General features: G+C 38.4%; 1 long non-coding RNA gene and 1 pseudogene across 1 annotated transcript in view; both read left to right on the top strand.

Annotated features, from left to right (window-relative positions):
• Nucleotides 1-19,699, top strand: part of LOC112135509 (uncharacterized) — a 58,480-nt gene that overhangs the window by 16,650 nt on the left and 22,131 nt on the right. Inside the window, exons 2-6 of the long non-coding RNA XR_002916793.2 lie at nucleotides 13,821-13,894; nucleotides 14,690-14,807; nucleotides 15,607-15,667; nucleotides 18,041-18,205; nucleotides 18,723-18,799. This is a non-coding gene — a long non-coding RNA (uncharacterized LOC112135509). The remainder of the gene's footprint in view (nucleotides 1-13,820; nucleotides 13,895-14,689; nucleotides 14,808-15,606; nucleotides 15,668-18,040; nucleotides 18,206-18,722; nucleotides 18,800-19,699) is intronic.
• LOC112135591 (U6 spliceosomal RNA) lies at nucleotides 7,548-7,645 on the top strand (annotated as a pseudogene).

The raw sequence follows: 19,699 nt of genomic DNA on the forward strand, positions 1-19,699 counted from the left end.
TAATATTCCACTGACAGCACTAGACAGGTCATCAAGAGAGAATATCAACAAAGAAATGATGTACTTAAACTATACCCTGCAACTCAAACTATACCCTGCAATAAATGGACTTAACAGATATTGTACTTACAGAACATTACAGTACTTACAGATAATGTACTTCTACCCAGCAACTACAGAATATACATTCTATTAATCAACACATGGAACATTCTCCAAGACAGACCATATGATATGCCAAAAACAAGTTTCAGTAAATTTTAAAAAATCGAAATTATATCAAGTACTCTCTCGGGCCACAGTGGAATAAAACTGGAAATCAACTCCAAAAGAAACCCTCAAAACCATGCAAATACATGGAAATTAAATAACCTGCTCCTGAATGATCATTGGGTTAACAATGAAATCAAGATGGAAATTAAAAAATTATTTGAACTGAATGATAATAGTGACACAACCTACCAAAACCTCTGCAATACAGCAAAAGCACTGCTAAGAGGAAAGTTCATAGCATTAAACGCTTCCATCAAAAAGTGTGAAAGAGCACAAATAGACAATCTAAGGTTATCTCTCATGGAGCTTGAAAAACAAGAACATGCCAAACCCAAACCCAGCAGAAGAAAAGAAATAATGAAGATCAGAGCAGAACTAAATGAAATTGAAATGAAAAAAAATACAAAAGATAAATGAAATGAAAAGCTAGTTCTCTGCAAAGATAAATAAAATTAATAGACCATTAGTGAGATTAACCAAGAAAAGAAGAGAGAAGATCCAAATAAGCTCAATTAGAAACAAAACAGGAGATATTACTACTGATACTACAGAAATACAAAAGATTATTCAAGGCTACTTTGAACACCTTTATGTGCATAAACTAGAAAACCTAGAGGAGATGGATAAATTCCTAGAAATATACAACCCTTCTAGATTAAACCAGGAAGATATAGAAACTCTGAACAGGCCAATAACAAGCAGCGAGATTGAAATAGTAATTAAAAAATTGCCAACAATAAAAAAGTCCAGGACTAGACGGATTCACAGCTGAATTCCATCAGACCTTCAAAGAATTGGTAGCAATTCTCTTGATGCTCTTCCACAGGACAGAGAAAAAGGGAATTCTCCCTAAATCATTCTATGAAGCCAGTATCACCCTAATACCAAAACCAGAGAAGGACATAACAAAAAAAGAAAACAACAGACCAATATCCCTGAATAACATACATGCAAAAATCCTCAAAAAAATACCAGCTAGCCAAATCCAACAGCATATAAAAAAAATCCACCATGATTAAGTGGGTTTCATACCAGGAATGCATGGATTGTTTAACATCTGCAAGTCAATAAATGTGATACACCACGTAAACAGAATTAAAAACAAAAATTACATGATGATCTCCATAGATGCAGAAAAAGCATTTGACAAAATCCTGTATCCCTTTATGATTAAAACCCTCAGCAAAACTGGCATAGAAGGGACATACCTTAAGGTAATAAAAGCCATCTATGACAAACCCATGGCCAATACTATACTGAGTGGGGAAAAGTTGAAAGCATTCCCCCTAAGAACTGGAACAAGACAAGGTTGTCCATTTTCACCACATCTATTCAACATGGTACTGGAAGTCCTAGCCAGAGCAACCAGACAAGAGAAAAAGAAATACAGGACACCCAAATCAGTAAAGAGAAAGTCAGACTGTTGCTGATAATATGATCATATATCTAGAAAACCCTAAAGACTCAGCCTAAAACCTCCTAGAACTGGTAAATAAATTCAGCAAAGTGTCAGGATACAAAATTAATGTACACAAATCAGTAGTTCTGCTATATACCAGCAGCGACCAAGCTGATAATCAAATAGGGAACCCCTTTTACAAGAGCTGAAAAAATATACTTAGGAATATACCTAACCAGTTGGGGAAAGACTTCTACAAGGAGAACTACAAAACACTGCTGAAAGACATCATATATGACACAAACAAATGGAAAAACTTCTCATGTTCATGGACGGGAAGAAGTAATATGTGAAAATGACCACATTGCCAAAAGCAATCTACAAATTCAATGCAATTCCCATCAAAATATCACCATCATTTTTCATAGAACTAGAAAAAACAATCCTCAAATTCATATGGAACCAAAAAATAGCATGCATAGCCAAAGCAAGACTAAGCAAAAAGAACAAATCTGGAGGCATCACATTACATGACTTTGAACTACACTATAAGGCCATAGTCACCAAAACAGCATGGTACTGGTAAAGAGACAGGCTCATAGACCAATGGAACAGAATAGAGAACCCAGAAATAAAGTCAAACACTTACAGTCAACTGATTTTCAACAAAGCAAACAAAAATATAAAGTGGGGATAGGAAACCCTATTCAACAAATGGTGCTGTGATAACTTGCAAACTGGATCCTCATCTCTCACCTTATACAAAAATCAAGTCAAGATGAATCAAAGACTTAAATCTAAGACCTAAAACCATAAAAATTCAGAAGATAACATCGGAAAAGCCCTTCTAGACATTGGCTTAGGCAAAGACTTCATAAACAAGAACACAAGAGCAAATGTAACAGAAACAAAGATAAATAGATGAGACTTAAACTAAAAAGTTTCTGCACAGCAAAGACATAATCAGTAGCATTAACAGACAACACACAGAGCGGGAGAAAAATCTTCATAATCTATACATCTGGCAAAGGACTAATATTCAGAGTCTATAAAGAATTCAAATCAGCAAGAAATAAACAATCAATGCCATCAAAAAGAGGGCTAAGGACATGAATAGACAATTCTTAAAAGAAGATATGCAAATGGCCAACAAATATATGAAAAAGTGGTCAACATTACTAATGATCAGGGCAATAAAAATCAAAACACAATGTAATACCACCTTACTCCTACAAGAAAGACCATAATAAAAAATTAATGGATGTTGGCATGGATGTGGTGAAAAGGGAACACTTTTACACTGTTGGTGGGAATGTAAACTAGTACAACCACTACGAAAAAGAGTGTGGAGATTCCTTAAATAATGAAAAGTAGACCTACGATTTGATCCAGCAATCCCACTACTAGGTATCTACCTAGAGGGAAAAAAGTCATTATATGAAAAAGTTACTTGCACGTGCATGTTTATAGCAGTGCAATTTGCAAATGCAATTACAAAAACTTGGAACCAGCACAAATGCCCATCAGTCAATGAGTGGATAAAGAAAATTTGGTATATATATACCATGGAATACTACTTCGCCATAAAAAGGAACAAAATAATGGTATTCGTAGCAATCTGGATGGAATTGGAGACTATTATTCTAAGTGAAGTAACTCAGGAATGGAAAACCAAACATTGTATGTTCTCACTCATAAGAGGGAGCTAAGCTATGAGGACACAAAGGCATAAGAAGTATACAATGGACATTGGGGACTCAGGGAAGAGGGTGGAGGGGGGTGAGGAATAAAAGACTACACACTGGGTACAGAGTACACTGCATGGGTGATGGGTGCACCAAAATCTCAGAAATCACCACTAAAGAACTTATTCATGTAACCAAACACCACCCGTTCCCCCAAAACCTATTGAAATATAAAATAAATTTTAAAAATTGAAAAAAAAAGAATTTGCCCAAAATAATAAAAAAAAGGCAAGGGTCAGGAAAGGCTTCATGATAGGGACAATTGTGGTCACAGTTTATAAGAGCAGTAAGAGTTAGTTATACGGGAAAAACAAGAAAGAAGACTCTACATTATGTTAAGGCTGGTGTTTGGAAAGCATGAGGGAGTTTAACGTCTCTGAGTAGAATTGTGTGACATCTGCATACAACGCTGGTAGTGGTGGGGGTGGCAGGAAGTGATGCCACACCATAAAAATGTTATGACTTAAGAAAAAGAGATCCAACTCAATTTAAAAAGGTATAGGGAGTCACTGAAGAATGTAACACATGGGCAAAACAAAATAAAATTTGTATTTTAATAGTAGCTAGTATAGGCTGGGCATGGTGGCTCATGCCTATGGTCCCAGCACTTTTGGAGGTTGAGGCAGGAGGATCTCTTGAGCCCAGGAGTTCCAGACCAGCATGGGCAACACAGGGAGACCCCGTCCCTTAAGAAAATAACCAGTGTTTATTGAATACTCTATACCTTACTAAGTCCCTTACATGTACGAATTCATTTAATCTTCACAACAATATCATTTGACAAAGGAGCTGAAAGATACTAAATAATTTGCCCAAATATTCAAAATTATTTTGTGACAGGGTTGGACTAGAACACAGGTTTCTTGGACTTCAGAGTGTGTGCTTTTGACTAGTAGGTGTATTCTACTGCCTCTCATGTGATAAAAGAACAGGAACTGAAAGTACCCCCATGTTGGGCTTAAGTGCCCCAGGCATTGCGTTAGTGACTGTGCACTAAGATCTTGTCTCCAATATGTAGCCCAGGCTCAAACGCCTTACAGAGGTGGCCAGATTGGGTAGACTGTATGCCTGGAATAACAGGTCTTAAGCAGAGATTGTGGGCAGAGTTGTTCAAATCAATACTGGATGTTCTTGGAGGTCTGACACACATGTCCTTGTGCAACTCTTTTGGCATCCATAGAATCCCATCATCGTATGCAATTTGGGCATAAGATACAGCCACTTTTGGGAAGCACATAAGGGCAATTCTTTTTAGAAAGTTCGTGTTTCCCCTATCTTTTGGCTTCTCAGACATGCCTTTATAAAGGTGGGGAAAATCAGGCATTTATTACAAATGAAAATTCGTTCAGTCTCTGTGATTATTGCTGCCAAATATTACCTGCTTTTCCCTAACATTGTAGCCTTTGCTAAAAAACTCTATGGACTGCTGATACTTGGCAGTTTATAGAATTTCAAGTCACTGTTTCAAAAGAAAATTGTAGCAAACCTATTTTTGGTGTTAGGGCCAGATGTCATTATAAGGATGTCTGGACAGGAGGTTGGAAGTCCTTGTAGGTCGGGATGGCCGAAAGTAGCAGAAATATGAAGAGCAGAGCACAGATGCTCCCACCTTCATAATTGCAAACTTGTCTCTCAGTCTATTGCTTTGCTTTGTGTTTCATTCAGATAAAGCTATTCAATGACCATCTTTTAGTGCAGTTTTGTTTAGAATAGTGGTCCTCAAAGTTGGTTTTGGGGCCTCTGGGAGACCCTGAGACACTTGTATGAGTACTGTGAGATCAAAATTATTTTCATAGTAATTTAAAAATATTATTTGCCTTTTATCTCTCATTTGCCCAAGAATGTACAGTAGAGTTTTCCGGAAGCTACATGATGCATTATATCACAACAGATTGAATGCAGAAACAGACAGAATTCAGCTGTGTTCTTAGCCAGATATTAAAGAGATTTGCAAAAATGTAAAACAATAACATCCTTTTAAATATTTTTGATAAAAATTGTTATTTCTGTCAACATGTAACAGAGTTATTATTATTTTTGAACGAGTTAAATGTTTTTAAATGTCTTAGCTTTAATATTGAATATAGCAAATATGAATTGCTATAATCTACATAAACAAAAACTCTTTGGGGTTTTCTAGAAATTTTAGAAGTATAAAGGAGTCTTGAGACGAAAAGTTTCAGAACGTTGGCTTGGAGAATTCACTATAGTCGATTTCTCAATGACTTTGAGAGGAAGGATGTATGTCCTGACTCCCCCCACCTCAGGAAACAAGAGGCAGCAGGAAATACATGTATTTACAGGCCCCTGGTCTCCTTGTGTCAAACATCGCTCTCTGCATGGTTGATCTGTTTCCTTGGTAACCTAACCGTAGCTGCCACCTGTGGCCTATTAACAACCTCCCCTGGCCAGTTGGATTCTACAGGGCAATGACTGGGAATAATTAGGAAACTTGGTAAGGAAGTTTCCTCCAGCAGGAAATTGGTTCCTCTGGAACTCGTTAGGCATTAACTCTACAGCCAAGACCATGAAAACATTTACTGAAATTAGCGATAGTGTGCAGATCCTGTGGGAGCACTTACTCAGGGCAAATAGAGTCAGGAATCAGGGACTATGAGTTTATTCTTAAAGGCTTAGGTGTTAGCTTTAAGCTATAAGGGAGCAATTAGGTTAAAATGACTCCTGAGTTTCAAAAGGAGTCACACTTTTAAGCTTCTCCCTGGGGTTAAACATTGGTCTAGAGCAGGGGTGTGAAATGTAATTAAAGTCTACTTTAAATCCAGATGTTTCCCTTCACGGAGCCCCTTTGCCACCACAGACTTCAGTAATAGTTACAAAATCTTGCCGAACCTAGAGAAGTTGACCAAACTTAAGACAGCCTCAGCCAAGCACGAATTTTTGATAGCTTGATCAGTCTCAATTCAATAAAAAGCAATACATTTTTCCCTGGATAACACATGGAGGCTTTAAGACTTGTCCAATATAAGCACATGAATCTGAAGTAAAAATAAAACAAAACAAATCTACAAGAAAAACACAGTCATGTTTTCCCTGAAGAAAAATAAAAGCCAAAGATTCGACAGAGTGAAAGGAAAGAACAAGGGTCCCAGCCCAGAAGTCTCTACCTCGGGTGGGTTCCCTGCAGCCCGTGGAACCTCAGGTCTGTGCCAGGCTAACCCAGCCCTTCACAGAGAGTGACACATCTGACAGATACATGGCAGCACCATCATCTCCTTCTCCTATCATTCAAACGCTCTACAGATGGCCTGAAACGGAAAGCAGTTCAAGTTTGACACAAAAGATCAACATATCACAGTAGGAAGAGCATGAGCAGAGAGGGAGAACATTTCAGTGTGAAAATTTTGTAACAAAAGAAAAATACAGAAGTATGAAAATATAATGAATAATGATTTGAGTGTCTACTATGAGCCGGGCACTCTGCTGAGCTCTTTGTGCTTTCTCATTTAATGCTCTTAACGGTCCTGTAGCAGAGGCACTACTATTACCTTCATTTTACTCATGAAGAAACCTAGCTGGGAAGGCTTAAATGCATTGTCCAAAGCTAAGTGGCAGAAGAGGCAATAGACTACCCTTTCCTTTAACTCGAGGCTCTAAGTTTTGACCATATCCTAGGCACAGCATATCTCTTTTCTTCTTCATTCAACTCACACTTACCAAGGGGTCACTCCGTGCTAGACTTGAAAATAAGGAACCGAAACAGATATTGTTCCTGCCTGTATGTTCCTGCCATTATAGTAAACGGCAAAATACATACATACACTAATTACATAAATCAGCGCATCATCACAAGCCAATAAGTGTTTGGAGGAATATGTAAAGCAAACCAATAAGATTATCTATCTATCTATCTATCATCTATCTATTGATCTATCTATCTTGACTTAGGCTGGACAGGTTAAGAAAGACATCTCCAAGAAAGTGATATTTACATTTAAATCTGAATTTTAAATAGGAATTAACCAGGGAGTTTGTAGAGAGTAGGTGGGAGAGAGAGCCATGGGCAGAAACAACAAAAGCTCTGTGGCAAAAAGAAATCTCAGACAAAGAACTGAAAGAAGTATGAGAAGTGTTAATATCATAACTGAGGAGGTCTTGGGTTTAGACATATAGTGTTTGCTTCGGGAGCACATGTGCTAAAATTGGATACAGAGAAGATTAGCATGGCCCATGTGCAAGGATTGGATATAGAAAACTGTAATACTTCATTAAGGATGCAATTGAAAAATCTCTGTTGCTATATTTTGATTTTGATTTTTTGTTTGTTTTTAACTTTTTGGCTGTTTTTCTCATGTGAGAAGTGTTTCATATATAGATGACAGAGAATAATGTAATAAATATCCACGTAACTACTACTAACTTAAATATAATGCTATAATTGGATAATGCTTTTAAATAATATGACCTTGATTATAATTGAAGTCTCTTATATACACCTAATGACATCAAAAAGTTTTAAGCCAAGAGCAGACATGAACAGATTTGCATTTTGAAAAGATCTTTGAGAAGTTGCAGTGTAGGCAATGGGAAACAGACATTGATATGGGGATTCCAGTTAGCTATTGAGGCTGTCCAGGTAAGAGGTATGATGGGCTGAACTATGGTGGTTACAAAAGAGACAGATAGACTGGGGAGGTATTGGGATGAAACCGGCATGACCATTAGTGATGGATTGGTTAAGGGGAGTGAGAGGGTGCCATGGGGGCTGAAGATAACTTCTGAAATAATCTCTTATGAAATGAAAGAGTATTTCTAGAGGTAAAAGTATCTATCCTTAGTGATTATCTCAAGAATTGAGAAAAAAGTACAACCAAATTAAAATAGAAACACAATTTTAAAGAATTTTAAAATTACACTTAAGGAATTTTAATTTTAAGAATTTTGAATGTTAAATATTTTAGGTTGATTTATATAATTAATCAATATATCTATTCACTATATCCTTTTACCTCAACAAGATTAAAACTTCAGGTCAGGCACGGTGGCTCATGCCTGTAATCCCAACATTTTGGAAGGCCAAGGCGGGTGGGTCACCTGAGATGAGGAGTTTGAGACCAGCCTGGTCAACATGGTGAAACTCCGTCTCTACTAAAAATACGAAAATTAGCTGGGTGTGGTGGCTCGTGTCTGTAGTCTCAGCTACTCCAGAGGCTGAGGCATGAGAATTTCTTGAACTTGGGAGGCGGGAGTTGCAGTGAACTGAGATTACACTACTGCAGTCCAGCCTGGACAACAGAGTAAGACTCAGTCTCAAAAAAAAAAAAAAAAGGCAAAACTTCAGTACACTTTTATTTCCTTCTCCCCCAAACCCACTCTCTTGCCTTATATTATTATCTCTCTAGTTGACACTGAGATTTCTTTCCAAACTCATTTTTTTTGCAGCCTGCATCAATAATTGTTTGTGTTTAATTATATGATTTCCTTGAGTTTTACTTCATCACTTGTGTCTGTGTGTATGATTTCCCTTTGACTTGAAATCCTCTTTTTTTTTTTTTTTTTTACTGGACTATATCCTTGAATATTTCTTTCTTTTCTTTTCTTTTTTTTTTTTTTTTTTTTTGAGATGGAGTCTCACTCTGTTGCCCAGGCTGGAGTGCAGTGGCGCGATCTTGGCTCACTACAAGCTCTGCCTCGCAGGTTAAAGCGATTCTCCTGCCTCAGCCTCCCAAGTAGCTGGGACTACAGGCACCTGCCACCACGCCTGGCTAATTTTTTGAATTTTTAGTAGAGACCGGGTTTCTTTCAGAGAGAGCCTGAGAGCAATAAACCTCCTGAAATCTTGCATGTTTGAAATGCTTTGTTTTGTAATTCATCTCAATGCTAGTTTGACTAAATGTAGTTTAGGCTCAAAATAAACTTTTCTTAGAACTTTGAGGAAAGCCTATTGCATTCTATCACAAACTGTTGCTAAAGAAAAGCATGGGATTAATCTTTTTATTTCTTTAGAGTCAAATTATGTTCTCCCCCACCGCGCCCAAAATTTGTAATATTACACTCCATTCTTGGTGCTCTGAAACTTACCATGGGAGGAATCTGGATTTATGGCTCTGTAACATTTACCATGCTTGTCACTCAATGGGACTTTTAAATCTGAAGACTTTTGTGTTTCTTAAGCTGTGTGAAATGTTCTTAAAGTTATCTTTGACCGTTTTCTCTCCTCCATTCTATTTTCCCCTTTTGGAACTCTATTTAAATAAATAGGGGTTGAGTTTCTGAATATACCTTTTGCATGTCCACTTTTTTATTTTCCAAATCTTTTCTTTCTGTTCTGCTTTTAGGTGGTAAAAAGAAATTTTAGTTTTCTAGTCCATCAGTCCCTTCTTCAATCATATCTATTCCCTTTTTCAGCCCATTCTTTTATCTAATAAGTTTCAAATATTTTTCAGTCATCACAATTTCAAGTATTTAAAGTACATAAGTAATCTTCTTAATAATGTGTGCTTCTATTAATTGAAGTAATTTTAACTTTTTTTTTGTTTTGTGATCTGTTTTATTAGGTATTATCTCTTGTTAATGAAATTAAGTTTCTCTGTTTCTTTCTTTCTTTTTTTTGAGACAGGGTCTCACTCTGTCACCCAGGCTAGAGTGCAGTGGTGCAATCATGGTTCACTGTAACCTCGACCTGCTGGGCCAAGAGATCCTCCTGCCTCAGCCTCCTGAGTAGCCGAGGCTCATACCACCATGCCTGGCTAATTAAAAATTTTTTTTTTCTGTAGAGACAGAGTCTCGTCATGTTTCCCAGGCTAGTCTGGAACTCCTGGGCTCAAGTGATGCTCCTGCCTTGGCCTCCCAGAGTGTTGCGATTACAGGCATGAGCCATTGCACCTGTCCAGTTTCTCTCTTTTAAGGCATAAAATTTCCTCAAATGCTTGGTGGTTTTTGATTGCCATCTCACCTTTGGATTGATAATTTCTCTGTATTTACCTATGTATGTGGTTTCTGATGAACTTCCCTTTATCATTTGGAGGAGTAGAACATGCCATGTAGGTAAGTCAATAATTAAAAAATTTTTTTTGATTGTTGGTGCAATCCATTCATCTCGGTTTGCCCACCCTACCTGGAAAATTACCCTGAGTCTCTGTTCCTAGGGGCCACACTGACTACTTTAATTTCACAGGGAATGAGCTTGTGCTCAGCATAAGCATAGGAAAAGGGATTGGTCAACCATTGGCAATACCTTATTTAATCATTCTGATGACTATCTCCAATGCTTCTTCCTGTTGCTTGTATCCACTGATTCTGAACTTAGAGTTCCACTCCTAACTCTTCTGCTTATGAGTTTATGTTGAGGTTTTCCCTATTTTTTCTCTATCAAGTTAATTACATAATAATATCTGCAAAAATCATAATTGTGATAATTTTGTTTCTTCATTTTAGCATTTTCTTCCTCGTTGTCTCCCCCTAATCTTGGCATATTGCCTTGACTAGGACTTTTAGAATACAACTTCCAACCAGCCTGCCATAAGTGGGTAACAGATGTGCTGAGATGGCCAGAGTTTTAATGGCTGTTGCTTCCAGGCACAGGTAAAATTTTTCTTTCACACTACTGTGCCATGCAACATTATAATTTTCCAAGAATTCTATGGTGTGAAAAATGTTGGGAAGTATTACTCTATAACAGTTGGGAAAACAATTCCTTCATTTAGCTTTTTCAAATTATTTGTTATAAAATGGTTATAGTATCAAGCTGAACCTAGCAAATTATTTTAATTTGTGGTTATACATCTTGTCCTTATTTTAATTTTATGTTTTTTTTCCTTTCTCTTCTTACATCTCTTTTCTTTCTTTTTCTTTTCTCCCTTTGGTAGACTTATCCAGGATGTGCCAATTATTGGTTATTGCAAAGAAGTAGATATTTCCTCATTAAATCAAGTATACTGGTTTTCTGTAATTTATTTAATTCATGCTTTTATATGTATTAATTCATTTCCACCACTTTTTGCATTATGATTAGTGGTATTTTTCTAGCCCCCTTGATTGAATGTTTCATTTTATAAATCACTCTAATTTTAAATTAAATAGTGTTAAGGCTACAAGTTTTCTTCAGTTTACCACTTTGGACAAATAGTGATATACAATGCATTCCTTTGATGATAGTGATCCATTTCTAGTTATGCCATAAAAGGAATATATTTAAAAACTCAAGATATTTATGAGAGGTATTCATTTTTAAGTACTTAGAATTTTTTTTCTATTTTCTGTTATCATTTTCAGTTTTAATTTATTTCGATAAACACTGTGCTCTATATGACTTCTATCTTTGGAAATTTATTAAAAACTTTTTTTTGCAGCCAAATCTATGGTCAATTTGTGTGTGTCATAAGCATTTGAAAAGCGCATGTGTTCCTATTGGGATCTAAAGTTAAGCACACACTCACCCACATGCATTCACACACACACTTCTAGTGTTTTCTGCTTCATTTTAATGTTCATGAATCAGTTCACTTGATCATTTACCTGCTGCCACCTGCTTGCCCAGTGGAGCTCAGAAGGCCCTGTCCCAGTGGGCTCTTCAGGCAGCCTGTCTGCTCATCTTGGCTGACTCATGGGTCGCTGCCATGGCAAAGAGGCCTTGACTGCTGTTGACCCTGGATAGTCTGGGCAGTCAAAATAAAAATGGAGTCAGATGGAGAGTTTCAAGAAATATCAGATAGAATTGCTCACTTAGCGACTGATAGGTCATGGTGATGGCAGCAGCAGGGAGGCATTGCCAGGACTGCATGCTCCATGGAGCTGGCGGGATCCTTGGACAAGTGGAAGCCCTGCCTGTTCCAAGTTGGGGTTGGAGCTCCCAGGGTGCCCCTGCAGCCACCCACACCGCAGCTGTAGACCTGGGCCTCCTGCTTCATGGAACAGGCAGGAGCCCCACCCTCCCAGGTGCAGCTGCAGCAACCAGATCAGTGGCTACAGATCCCGGCCTCCCACTTCATGGAGCAGGAACAGGAGCCAGACCCTCCCTCTTTCCCAGCATCCCTGAACTCTTGGGGGCTGGGAAGGCCCCCCTGCCCTTGTAGACTCAGAAGTGCCTGCTCCCACTGCCTGCCTGGCTTCTCTCTGCTGTTGGTGCCTGCTCAGATCTCAGAGAAGTCTGGGTGAGCTTTGGCACCATGAATGGCAGCAGGAGGCAAACAGGTTCGTGGGCAAAAGAGGGCAGTCCCAGTAAGGCCCCACCTTCAGGCCAGGGAGGGCCTGAATTCTGGGGGCTGGGCTGCCAGTCCCGCAAACTGGAGTGGGGGCTTGTGGTGCCTTTTCCAGGACCTGCCACCCATGGCCGCCATGGACCAATCAGCACACACTTCCTCCCCTCTGAGGTCCATAAAAGCCACGGGCTCAGCAAGAGCTGGCAGAGGATGGAGAGAGGACTGGATGATCAGCCGCAGAGAGGAGACACCCTCTCTGCTGAGAGTTGGAGACAATGAGATGATCAGCTGCAGAGAGGAGCTACCCTCTCTGCTGACAGCTGCAGAGATCACAGGATGACCTGCCAGCAGAGAGAAGCCACCCTCTCCAGGGCCTCCTCTCTGCTGAGAGCTGCAGACATCAGGATGACGAGCTGCAGACATCAGGATGACGAGCTGCAGACATCAGGATTACCAGTTGCAGAGAGGCGCTACCTTCTCCAGGCCCTTCTCTCTGCTGAGAGCTGAACACTTGACAGGACTGTCTACAGAGAGGAACTACCCTCTGTGGGTCTCCTCTGAGCTGTCATAACACTCAATAAAGCTCCTCTTCATCTTGTTCAACTTCCACTTGTTTGCATACCTCATTCTTTCTGGACATAGGACAAGAACTTGGGCAAAGGTGTCACCAGCCAGCCACAGAGGTTTCTGGCCAGAAAAGTGACACCCCAAAGATCCCATTACAATGGGACATTAGGAAGAGGGAAAAATCAAGAATAAAAAAAAATTTATGACAAATATGGAATCAGTCAGCTATGGAAAAATTATTTATACATAGTAATCTTTTTGGCTGATTTTCTTGGGCTTCATGAGCATCATCAGGAAGTAATGACAATTTACCTGTTTTGTTCCAATATTTATAGTCTCATAAGTCTGACGGTGGCTAAAATTTCAGAGACTTTTCCAGGTCTCAAGGAGTTAGAAAAGCCTGTTGAAATCTGGGTTATAACAACAAGCCCCCTACGACTCCCAGGGCTTCCAGTGCATTGGCATCATAGAGAGTTACAAGAGTTTAGGGTCATCCAGATACAGCTGGAACTCAGTGACCCACTTCCTCTGAGTTCACCTAAAGGAGATACCAATAGGGAGATGTGTCATCTTAATGGGGATCATTCTGATTAGGCATAAAATCTTACTAAACCAACTCAGAGGAGGTTGCAGTTCCTTGCCAATTTTTGATAGCATTGTGTTCATCCATTTTCTCAGGCAGGGACTACAGGAAATGAAGGTGATCTTGTGGGGATTTTGGAGAGAATTTAATGAAGAGGCTGTTTACCAAGGTGTGGGCAGAGTTAAGGGGAATCATAAGGGATGTTGAGGCACTCAGAGACTAGTAACAACATTAACTAAAAATAAAGCCATTAAGACCCTAGGCTTGAAATGGTGATAAGGAATTAGTGTCACCGGAGTGGTGGACTTGTGGCAGGGGGTTGCCTGGTTAGAGCACTAATGGTAGAGGGACTAGACACTGCCAGAACCACAGTGCAAGGGGGAGCAGGGAGGAAGCCAGAGACTACATCCCCTAACCTCTCTTCCTACACTTCCAACCTTTCGCTGGTGCCTTCAATCGGCTAGACCCAACCAGAATGCAGAGATCTAAGAGCCTGGGTGGTTCAGTGTGTGTGTGTGTGTGTGTGTGTGTGTGTGTGTGTGTATGCATGTGTGTAGCCCACTGGGGCACAGAGCAGAGTGGATCAGAGAAGGGCAAGAAAAGATTGTTACCAGGTCAGAAAAAGGATAACCAGAGCACACACTGGTGCTTGTTCCAGTCAGTTGGGGCCAGGATACAGGGTGTGTTTTATATGCAATATATTGAAAATTATAGTACCTGAGGCAGAAGAATCAACCCAGGATTGCTGTTTTCTGATGTGGACTGTGGATGTGAAAAACACTAGCCAATAGAGATATAATCATAGCTACATTTTTATTCTGTGAAAACTATATATTATGAGCATTTGTCTTTTTCATTTCTTAACAAATATTTTTCAAAACTTTCATTTTATTTTTGATTTGGGTATATTTTAAGTTCATAGAACATATTATTTCTTTATTTATTTGTTTATTTACTGAGACAGGATCTCTCTCTGTCTCCGAGGCTGGAGTGCAATGGTGCAATTAGGGCTCACTGCAGCCTCGACCTCCTGGGCCCAACTGATCTTCCTACCACAGCCTCATGAGTAACTGGGACTACAGGTGTGTGCCACCATGACTGGCCAATTATTTACTTTTTGTAGAGATAGGTCTTGCTATATTGCCAAGCTGGTCTCAAACTCTTGGGCTAGAGCAATCCTCCTGCCTTGGCCTCCCAAAGTACTGGAATTGCACAGTGAGCCACTGCGTCCGGCCACAGAACGTTTTAAATTGTGCGTTAAATCTGTTTTACCTTCATGATTCTGCCTTTGATACCATGCTTAGAAAGAATTTTCCTACCCTTAAGGATTTATAAATTTCACCTACATTTCTGGTACTTTGTGACTTTTCCAAAAAAACCCTACATTTATTGCACAATTTATTGAAATATCCACACATTTTAAAAATATATTCATCTATATGAGTTTATAAATATTTATATCATATTTCTTTTCCTTTATGTGCTTATTATTTTCCTGGGCCAGTGCACTACACTGTTTTAGTTATTACTTTGTTATTGTTAGGATACATTTTAAATCTAGCAAAGAAATTTTCTTTCTTTGTTCTTTTTCCTATTTAAAATTTTTATTTTGGAAAATTAACAGAGAAATAAATGCTTTAAAAGGCTAGAAAATACAAACAAGCAATAAAAACAAGGAGAATATCCATACTCCCATCAGCTTAGAGATATAATATCTAGTTGTACACTTTCCCAGTTTCCTTTTTTTGTTTATATTCCCTCCAAATTTTATGCATACATATTTTTACTTATAGAAATTAAATTATCTTATATATACTGTTTTGAATCCTTTTATTTGTAATTTAATAGAAGACCATGGGCATTTTTTCTATGCAACTACAGATAGTATCCCATGATGTGAATGGCCCTGGATTTACTTACACATCCTCCTTTTGATGAGCAAGTAAGTGGTTTCCAATTTTTTCCACTATTATACAGAATACTCAAATGAATATCCTTGCACTTACATGATTTTTTTTTCTTAAAATAAATTCTTACAAGTGCAATTCTTTGTATAAAAGAAAATTGTATTTTTAACTTCTATAAATGTTGCCAGGTTTCCCTCCAGAAACATTTTACTCCTACTATGTATGGAAATTTCCCTTTCCTCCTTAGCCTTACTAGCATGGGGGGGCGGGGTTTATGCTTACATTTTAAATCTTGGTTAACTTGATAGGTAAAAATTAATATATCACTATTATTTTGTTTGCATTATTTTGATCACGAATAAAGTTGAGTCCTTTATCCTATATGTATTTTATTTTAAATGAATTTATGTATATACACACACCATTAAAATATATATCCTACATTTATATATTTATATTATATAATAATATATAATATTAATATATTTTAAATTGGATGGTTTTTTTGGTTTGTGAGTACTTTTTATATAATATAAATATTAGATTGAATTGAATAGATTTCAAGTATTTTTTAGTTGCCTTACAGTTTCTTTCCAATATCTCATACAAATATTTAAAACAAGTATGGGATCAAATATGTCATCATTTTCAATTTGAATCATGTTCTTGGTGTCATCTGCAGAAAAATATATCCAACCTAAAATTCATTAAAACACATTTTCCAATTTTTCCCACAGACACATTTACATTTGGCTATGGTATAAGCTAGATATCCAGTATTTTTTTTTCCCAAAAGAATAATCTAGCCTTACACCACTTTTGAATAACATCTTTTCTGCAATAACTTGAAATACTTCTTTTATCTTATTTTTAGCTCCCAGCTACACTTTGGTCTGTTGTCTGGGTCTGTTCTGTTTCATTGATCTATACTTTTATTTCTAGGTGACTTCCACGAAAAGTTATTTTTTGAGGCAGTTCATTGGCTAGGCAGAAAGCCTAAAACACAAACCCATTCTGATTGGTTAATTAGGATACTCCCAGCTGAGAGATGTTAAAGGGCTGCAGACACTGAATTCGGTTGTTATCCAAGTCAGCTGGAACCTCCTGTAATCCTTTAGCAGTTGTGAGTGCAATCCCCTCGCAATCTCTAGTCTTACACCACTTTTGAATAACATCTTTTCTGCAATAACTTGAAATACTTCTTTTACCTTATTTTTAGCTCCCAGCTATACTTTGGTCTGTTGTCTGGGTCTGTTCTGTTTCATTGATCTATACTTTTATTTCTAGGTGACTTCCACGAAAAGTTATTTTTTGAGGCAGTTCATTGGCTAGGCAGAAAGCCTAAAACACAAACCCATTCTGATTGGTTAATTAGGATACTCCCAGCTGAGAGATGTTGAAGGGCTCCAGACACTGAATTCAGTTGTTATCCAAGTCAGCTGGAACCTCCTGTAATCCTTTAGCAGGTGTGAGTGCAATCCCCTCGCAATCTTTAGTCTTACACCACTTTTGAATAACATCTTTTCTGCAATAACTTGAAATACTTCTTTTACCTTATTTTTAGCTCCCAGCTATACTTTGGTCTGTTGTCTGGGTCTGTTCTGTTTCATTGATCTACACTTTTATATCTAGGTGACTTCCACGAAAAGTTATTTTTTGAGGCAGTTCATTGGCTAGGCAGAAAGCCTAAAACACAAACCCATTCTGATTGGTTAATTAGGATACTCCCAGCTGAGAGATGTTGAAGGGCTCCAGACACTGAATTCAGTTGTTATCCAAGTCAGCTGGAACCTCCTGTAATCCTTTAGCAGGTGTGAGTGCAATCCCCTCGCAATCTCTAGTCTTACACCAATTTTGAATAACATCTTTTCTGCAATAACTTGAAATACTTCTTTTATCTTATTTTTAGCTCCCAGCTATACTTTGGTCTGTTGTCTGGGTCTGTTCTGTTTCATTGATCTACACTTTTATTTCTAGGTGACTTCCACGAAAAGTTATTTTTTGAGGTAGTTCATTGGCTAGGCAGAAAGCCTAAAACACAAACCCATTCTGATTGGTTAATTAGGATACTCCCAGCTGAGAGATGTTAAAGGGCTGCAGACACTGAATTCGGTTGTTATCCAAGTCAGCTGGAACCTCCTGTAATCCTTTAGCAGGTGTGAGTGCAATCCCCTCGCAATCTCCTGTCTCCACTTTAAAGCCTTAGCCTTAATTGCTTCATTTTCTTTCACATAGTGAGAATTTTGTACTGCTTTGCCCTAGCTCCTGTAATACTTCTATTTTTCCTGTAAAGAAACCTCATGGCAATGGTGGAGATTTGCACAGGCCCTAAGAGCCATTGATAACAATATCATTATTTGACACTGTTGTTACAAATGTCTGCACCTTCCTGACTTTCATCTCCACAGAAAGTAAATTTTTCACAGTGATAGACATTTGTAGTGCTTTTTAAAGGCACTAGTTCTGGTGGACACTGAGAGTCAATTTTTATTTGCTGCATGTGGAAAGGACAACAACATACCTGGACAGAAATGCCTCGAGGATGTACTGAAGGCCCCTGTCACTTTTCACAGGTACTGAAGACAGATTTAACGGACATTTATTTCCCCCAAGGGTCAACTCTCTTGCATTATGTTGATAATCTTTTTTGTTCTCCTTGTAAAGAGGCTTGTGAACATGATAGTGTTTATATCCTTAAGATTCTAGCAGACAAAGGCCATAAAGTTTCCAGAGAAAATTCCAATTTACCAAGGCATGTCAAATATTTCAGATACTTGATACTAAACTAGGGACCTCTTGGATCCTGATAGACTTAAAAGCTTATATGGTTTGGATCTGTGTTCCCACCAAGTCTCACGTCAAATTGTAATCCCCACTGTTGGTGGTAGGGCCTGGTGGGAGGTGATTGGATAATGGGGGTGGGATTTTTCATGACTGGTTTAGCACCATTCTCTTGATAATGTCCTCAGGATAGTGAGTGAGTCTTCATAAGATCTGGTTGTTTAAAAAAGTGTGTAGCACCTTCCTGTCCCCCACCCCTCTTCCTCCTGCTCTGCCCAAGTGACATGTCTGCTCACTCTTTGCCTTCAGCCATAACTGTAAGTTTCCTGAGGCCTCTCCAGAAGCCAAGCCGATGCCGCTATGCTTCCTGAACAGCCCACAGAACTGTGAGTCAATTAAGCCTCTTTTCTTTGTAAACTACTCAGTCTCAGGTATTTCTTTGTAGCAATGTGAGAATGGACTAATACAAAAGCATTTTAAACTTTCCTCGACCTCAGACTAAGAGACAGTCACAAGGGTTTTTGGGCCTGGCAGAGTACTGTTGAAACTGGATATCTAATTTTTCTTAATAGCTCAATCATTATATATCCTTTTGAAACTTAACAAGCTAGAGCCTCTGGACTGGGAAGAGAATGCTTGTATAGTCTCCTTTCAATTAAAATAAGGACTTCTAAGTCGTCTTGCCTTAGGGCACCCCAATTATCTGCTCCCCTTCCTCCTTTCTAGTGAATGAAAGAGAAGAAAATGCATCTGGGGTTCTTAACTGAAAACGTGGAGATTAACACCCCTTGGATGTTATAGCCAGCAATTAGATTCAGTAGCTAAGGGACTCCCTTCCTGCATGGGAGCTATATCAGGCACTGTGGCTTTAACTACATCTATGTTCCTCATGTTGTAGAAGCTTTAATCAATTCTCATAATACTCAATATCTTTCTGCAAGCAGAGTCACTTTTTATGAGATCTTGCTGTTGACTTCTCATATTATTCTTTCTCATTTCAATAATCATAATCCAGCAAATTGCCTTCTCTTATTCAATGACAAGACAACTCATAACTGACTAAATCTAACTGACCAGCTACTAAAACCTAGAGCTGATTTACAAGAAACCCCTATACCAAATACAGAATTTTCATAGTTTACTGATGGATCATGTAAGTCAGTTAATGAAGGAAGGTATCTTGCTGGATGTACTGTTATCACTCGTTTTAAGTAATTGAAGCAGCCCTGTTGTCAGTGGCTACTTCAGCCCAGCAAGCAGAACTTTATCCCCTAACTGGGACTTGT

This window comes from Pongo abelii, chromosome 9, assembly GCF_028885655.2.
Source record: "Pongo abelii isolate AG06213 chromosome 9, NHGRI_mPonAbe1-v2.0_pri, whole genome shotgun sequence".
NCBI lineage: Eukaryota > Metazoa > Chordata > Mammalia > Primates > Hominidae > Pongo > Pongo abelii.